This window comes from Vollenhovia emeryi, unplaced genomic scaffold (assembly GCF_000949405.1).
Source record: "Vollenhovia emeryi isolate VEMERY1.0 unplaced genomic scaffold, V.emery_V1.0 DF939294.1, whole genome shotgun sequence".
NCBI classification, from domain to species: Eukaryota; Metazoa; Arthropoda; class Insecta; order Hymenoptera; family Formicidae; genus Vollenhovia; species Vollenhovia emeryi.
Window position 1 is genome coordinate 151,951 of NW_011967072.1, and position 7,588 is coordinate 159,538.

General features: G+C 38.1%; 1 protein-coding gene across 1 annotated transcript in view; it reads left to right on the plus strand.

Moving 5' to 3' along the window:
* The window catches only part of LOC105559035 (proto-oncogene c-Fos), a 29,252-nt gene that overhangs the window by 8,948 nt on the left and 12,716 nt on the right, over positions 1–7,588 (plus strand). The gene's annotated exons all lie outside the window — the stretch shown is intronic.

Genomic DNA, 7,588 nt, shown 5'->3' on the forward strand with positions numbered 1-7,588 from the left:
TTTTTGTTACCAAACTTCAAGAATAGCTACAATAATTGGTTTTTATACATTATTGATGTTTATCAATGTTTAGAATATTTAATACGAGCGTTGTGGCCATATTACCTGCCTGGCCATAATGCCTGCCTTTACCCTATATACATATAAAATATATAAATGAATATATAAGTCTGTTATATAAATGAAACTTGATTACTTTTATGATACGCATTTCACGGATTAGCAGTAAACCTGGAAAACGGGTGAAGGACGTCGTGCAGGAAATCCCGCGAAAATCTCTTCTCGCTATAAAAAGATTTTACGAACGTGCGTGCACCCACAATGCCACTCGCCGCGGCGTCAACTCGTCTTGCTAATTTTCCTGGATCTCTCCGGTCGGTGGAAGTGTTTAAAGTAGGGAAAGTGTCATTTTGCGCGATAACCATTTGCGTTCAATCGCGGGCACCGCGTCGCGAAAACGGACAATACGCTCGTTAAAGGATTTAAATCATTCGCATCTATTATAGCGATCTCGTCAAGTTCGATGTAGGGGAAATGTCACGCAGGTATTTATGTAACGGACGTCTGCATATTCAATCACGATATTCTGTCTCGGATAAAGTCAAAATAAAATTCTGCCGTGGATGATAGATCGTCTAGAATGAATTTATAGGCGAGACACGCGCGCGCTCGGTTATAAGGACACAAGGACGCGCGCGTGCGCGCGCGCACACAGGCGCGAGTTGTGCGCAGGACTACGTGCGATTACACGTGTGTGCCCCGTTCGCGGCGCGGACAGGAAGCATAAATTTCGACGTGAACCCCAAACAGCTTAAAGCGAGAGGACACAACACGCAATGTGCGTGCGCGCTACGTTTCCTACGCGCGTTCCTAGGTTCGTCAAAAATAAAAGGACCCGGCAGCCGATACTCGGTGAGCTGAGAAAGAAAATTTTCAACGTTTGTCGTTCGTAAAACTGGCTTATTCCAAGTCCCGCGTTTGACGAGCAATGATTCGCGACTGGAGCTGCGTGCGACTCGGAATAAATAAGTACGTGGAAGCATTAGAATGTGAAATTACATGCCGCGATTTTTATTATCAATTCTGCGATAACTTGTAGAGTTGATGGACTTAAAGTGGATTTTGAAGACTTTGAAGGCTCGAAGTAGCTGCTATCAGTGTCTAAAACTTGGAAATTAATTCTTTTTGATACAAATTTTATTGGATCATTGCTCGATTTCCGAAATAAATTGTTTTACGTATTCTTACTTAATAATGACGTTTAAATTTTCTTAAATAAACAACCAAACTATCGCAAAAGATTTAACTTTCAGTTAAATGTAATTGAGATTTGGATTTTCTTGATATTTTTTCTCTTTGTTACGTAAATATATTCACAAATTTCTACTCGTGAGCATTCTACTGGACGAGACAAAAGTTAGTGGTCTGTCAAGGTAAACTCCTTACTACCGAAAATTGAATTAAGCACAAGGTTTAAATTCGCAAAGTGCAGAAATGCCACGGGTTTTACGGGCGTCGCGTCACGGTTCGCGACGTCGCGCCGGTGAAAAGGACAGAAAAAAAGGACGGTAATTCGCCGTAATTAAAGCGGTATAATTGGGACAGATAGCGTCGCGCCGCCGCGTCCCTCGTCTCGCGTCAGGCCTTTGTGTTTGCTCTGCTCTTCGTCCCGTTCTGGAGGGCGGAGCGAAAATAATCCTGTCCTCTTTAAAGTGCAACGTGAATTTCGTTTAATCGTGCGCGCTGCCAATTTTTGCCGGCTTTTTGCACACCGTGTCAAAAATAATAAAAAAGGGATAAAAATACGTGTTTTACGCTCGTGTTTTTTCGTTAGAAGATAAATTAAACTTCTTGCTCGATTGTTAATTTCACGTCTGTTCAACTTCAATGGGGCGACACGACGTCGTGAATGAAAAGTTCCCTGTTGCTTGCGTTTTCGAGTTTCGCGCATTACTCTGAAATAAATCTCCTACCTCTCGAAACGATATTCGTATTTTTAGAAAGTACTCTTTGCAGTACCGGGCAATATTCGCCTGTAATCCCCTGAGGGGAGACATTGACCTTTCGAACTCTTTTCTCTCGTTGAAATTCTCGCGCGAGCATATTGTTCTCTTCGACAGGCTCGTGCTTTATCGCTTTTCCCCACCGCGAAACGAGAAACATTAAACCGCGCTTCTCTCTGCCACTTTACAATTAGTGACAGAAGCCGCAGATCTTCAACTTCAACTTTCTTGTTAGAAATATTTTTGCAATTATTTTGTTCGCAGTTTTCTTTATTTTATTCTTTATTTTTTATTTATTTTTATATTTCTACATTTCTTATTACCTTTTCTATACATATATTATAATTATTCTTTCGTTTTATCTTTTACTGAGTTCCTATGCATGCACGGAGAGAATTTTTTCTGAAAATCCACCCTGAAAGTCATACAATCGTGGAACAACATGGCGTTTTGAAGAACTGTATGAGAGTTTCTTGAAATTTTATCATATATTCTACTAGTAATTACACTTCGTATATAATGCATTTTACTAGTAGAATGTATGGTAAAATTTCAAAAAACTCTCATACAGTTCTTCTAAATGCCACGTTGTCCCACGATTACGTGATTTTCAGGGTAAATTTTAAGAAAAAAATTCTCTCCTCGTACTTAATTGTATTGAAGGGTTGTTTCATTGTGGATATATAAAAATAATAGTACAATAACGATAATGATGTCCATCTGTTGTAGATCGTTGCAATTTCAGAGAACTTTATACGCGGACTTTCACGGTGACAAATATCACGATAAAAGTTTCGAGATATTATGTCGATCGATCATGTCGCACGTGTGTAAAATATGGTTTGTCCGCCCGGGGATGAGGTCTATTTTATAAATCTATTTTATCTTAATCCTTTCATCTCCGTAAATCAAGCAAATATCCGTCTCGTTTGCCGTTGCAAATTTTAAACACAATTTGAATCTATTGTTTCTTTCTTTTTTTTAGTTCACTTTTACAACACGGAAACTGTTGCGTGTATTTTCAAAAATCATTTCTGAATTATATTGTTACTTGTGTTTACATAACTACGTTTGCATTTTATTTCCTTTGAAAATATAAGTTTTATCTTCTTTGAAAATACAAGTTTAAGCTGATCCGATAAGTTTTTTTTTGTAATATATTTTCTCGTTGTTTCGGCAACTCCATGGATATTCCGGCGAATTTTTAACATTCTGGAGATGGCGAGGCTGCCTCTTTCGTAGCGAGGACAAAGTCTCCATTGTAGGCTTGTCGATTTTTGCGTATTCATTTTTGGGTAGAGATCTCTAAAACAGACGGCGGACGGAAATTTGCCGTAGCCCACATCCGCGCTTTTTACACGAGAGAGGCAAAAAGATGTTGGCCGTCGTCGTAAATTGACGCTCGTAAAACCGTTCAACTTTAATGCGGCTTTCATGGGGTTTCGACGTGTAGTCCAATTCGCCTCCTCCGCAGAACGTTACTATTTACTCTTGATACTGTTGCAACAGTTCCATACACATACAATTTTCAGTTGTTCGCGAAATTTACTGAGATCGTTTTAGAATAAAATATTCCACGGGGGGGGGGGGGGGGGGGAGAACTTTCTGTAAAATCTGTGTAAGAATGAGAGGAAGAAAAGAGAGCGAGTATGTAAAACCAAATCCTCATAGCTCACGTGTATTATATTCAGAGATATAAATAATAATTTGTTTTTTAAGTAATGCGTTTTAAAAAATCACTTTTCTATTCTTTTATACGTATTAAGTTCTTTTTATCTTCGAGTCTTTTTCCTTTTTGCACGTTTCATCGATTAAATTTCAGATTTTCTTGACGTAATGGATGTCTTTAATTCAAGACTATTCTTGTCCACCTAAATTGCAGAAATTTATGAGTCTTGCATAGGAGACGGGAAACGTAATGATACTCTTGGAAGTCTTGGATCACGCGTCAATCGGTTCACTAACCTCAGTCCGAAATATGCGGTCGGTTCCGCGTTCTGTATCGCGATATGTAATTATTCTGAAGTCCGCACTCGAGATCGCACGCGTTACACGCGGTACGATCTTGCCGGAATTAGGCCGCCCACGTTCGCTCGTCGTCGACACGTCGAAAAAGCGCTATAAAAGCTTTCGGTGGCCAGATGGGCACCGGTTGCGCAAGCTCTCTCTCTCTCTCTCTCTCTCTCTCTCTCTCTCTCTCCCCCCCGCTTCTTTTTCTTCTTTCTTTGTTGCGATCTATCTGTCTGCTTCTGCAATAAATAAAGGTGATCTTGATTTTCGTTGTAGAAATATCTTTCTATAGTATTTTACTTTAAGGTTTCCGTATCGAATGAACATATACGAAGAACTATGTTCTTGTATATAGATCTTACGAATAAAAATTAAATTACTTACTGTATAGATAAATATGTGGGATATATTTTGACGAGATGTAACTTCGGAAAGATTAAAAGTCCTTTTGAAAATCTGAAAGGTATAATTTTAAGAAGAGACTGAAAATCAAGATCTACCAATATTATCTATCATTAAAAAATGTAGTGCTTACGTAATTCAAAATACTGTTTACAAAAAATATACACGGATGAAATTTTTTATCTAAACCCAAGAGCAGAATAGAAGAGAAGAAGATAACTATACATCGTGCGCGGAATTCGGAGTTAAAAATGTCAAACGCATATGTTCTTTCGGGAAGTTCCCTTTCAAATGTGTCTCTCTTTCCTTCTCCCTCCATCTCTCTCCCTCTCTCTCTCTCTCTCTTTGGGGAAAGATTAATTACCATCTACTCAATATACATAAGAAGGGGAAGGATGCTGGGATCGAGATCAAGCAATGCAGGGGTTCCGAGAATTAGATACCGACTGCTTCGTAGAAACGAGGCAAGACGCAACACATGTCGTATAATATATGTACGCACATATATACATATATTGTTTTTATAATAAATATAACATGAAGGAAGAGGAAGGAGTGCGTCTATGTTATATTTATAAAAAAATCAGCCATTGATGTCTGGCTAATTTTCAAGAAATATTTGAGAGAAAAATCGGTATTTGACTTCGAATATTGTTTGGAATGACTATTCCTTCTCGGTAAAAAATTTTTCATGCATGAGCATGTATAAATATACAGCGTTATATAAAATTATACATAAAATGTAATACGTCCATACATATTTTTACATTGTATAATTCTATACAGTTCTACATAGTTTTATATAAATCTAGAAGAGTGCACAGAACTGTATAATTGTATAAAATTATATAGAAATATTCAATGTAAAAATATGTATAGACAGATTTGACGTATATTTTTTATATAATTCTATATATTTATTTATGTTTGTGCACGAAAAAATTTTACCGAGGTTTGTCCTTATGGAGAAAAACTTTAATTAATCTTTATAGAAAGTTAAATATATACATGCATATATATATGTACATATATAAAATATTTTAAGAATATTTTTACAGGCGAAGATAGGTACATAATTATGTAAATTTGAATGAGTGAACATGTATGCAATGTTATTTCACTTTTTATCTCCTTTTGAAGAGTCCTCGAATACATAAACACTATATGATAATCATGAAGTTAATGTGCAGAATTAAATTAAACGATATTATATATTTACGTTTAACTGGATATCCTTTGACTTTTCATTCTCTTTCTTTAATTGAGGAATATAATTTTTTCGACTCGAAAGTGTGCGTATTCTTGTCCTTCTGGGTCGAATAAATTTCGTGCACTGTGTTTCGGGAAAAGATCTTGGGTAGAGAAAATCGGTCGAATACCGGCGGGTCTGAATGTGCCATACGTCAAAATCAAACGATTCCTATTTATAAGTTTAACGGCGCGGTAAGCCAACGGCGGCTTCGATCGGACACCTGTTCTCATTCAAACAAACGTGAAAAGGCGGCCCGATTATTATTTCAAACTGCAACGCTGCCAGCAAACCGGCAGGCATCGCCTGCGAATCCACGAGTAACTTACTGTCTTATCTTTCAACCTATGAAAGAATCTACGAATGTTAAAGAAGAACACTATAAAGTTTGTAACGCACATTCAATTTCATTTACGCTCAAAACAATAGTGTAACTTGCCAAAAAGTATCATTTGGTCGTTAATTCACAAACTTACTTTTCTTGTTTCTCTCTCGTTTTTCTATTTCCTTGTAGAAAAGTATTTTACTTCAAGATTTTCGTATCGAATAAATATATTAAGAACTATATTCTTGTATAAAGATCTTACGGATAAAAATAAAATTACTTACCGTGTACATACATAAACACGTGGGATATATTTTGAAGATGTAATTTCAGGGAGATTAAAAGTCCCTTTGAAAATCTGAAAGATACAATTTCAAGAGGATTGAAAAAATCAAGATCCACCAGTTCTTCTTTAGTTTAGAGATAAGGATGCGACTGCTAAAATATCCGGCTTGACCGCCATTAAAACTTAAAAGCGAGAAGTGAAAGAGAAAACACACAAGCGCGTGTTTGCTTAAGTTCTCTTTCGTTTCGAGCTCATCCCACGTCTTCCACCTCGGCATATAGGTCACTGGGTGCCGAGAAGACCCTTTGTCACGCGCGCGCATGTAGGCCCCGAAAGATCTCAGGCCTGAGGAAGTCAAAGTTTCTTCTTTTTCGTCCTCTTCTTTTTCGCTCGCGAGCAGAAGAAACCGGTGGTGAAGGGGGGAGGTGGGGGAGGCAAAGGAGGAGGAACCGAGTGGCGGGCTGAGGAGGAGGAGTTGCAAGGGCATTAGGCCCCCCCGAATACGGAACGATAAAATTCTTACGAAACACCCGCATGTGCTGCAGAGACAGCGAAAGGGAAAAGAGGTCCTCCTCCTCTGCGATTGGGCAACTCCGTGACTACAGCTGGAGAATTTGATGTCTCCGGTAAAAAGATTTAACGCGTCGAAAACATGCGTCCGCCGTCTGATGATATATTTTTTTTTTAATTTCCTATAGTCTTATTTCTTGCTGTGAAGTACAAAAGTATGCGGTACAAACGGTGTAAATTTTGTGTCATCTACAATTCTGTTTTTCCCTCTCGAGATATAAATTCTTATTTATGTTAATTCTTAGTTAATTTACATATTGTAATTGTCTCTATTGTACGTGTCGCTCTCATACGTGTTTATTGATTTTAAATTAATTGTATGCAAATTGATTTATAGCGACCTATATTAATATTGAATGTGCTGGTTCAATTAAAATCGAACGAATGCGGGAGGAGCGCAATAACGACCGGCCGGAAGTTGAGAATTCTCTCCGAGAGGATTGTCAGCGAACGCGGTGATGAGCCATGTCGCGAGATCTCGACGCGTTTGCGCTTCGGAGAAAATATGTATCTTAATGCTATCTTTAATGATTTATTCACGGAGATAAAACAGCGCCACGAGTGCCGGCGCGATTGAGAGGAATGTAGCGAATTGAGGTCGAAGCGAAGTGGAAGACGCGAGAAGCGCGTAAGAGTGTCGAGAGCTCAAAGATGCTGAAGAGCAACGTGTATGTAAGCATTTAATTAAATCGCGTTACGTAATTCAACAAGAGATTTCGACAAAATACATTTTCTATTGGAAA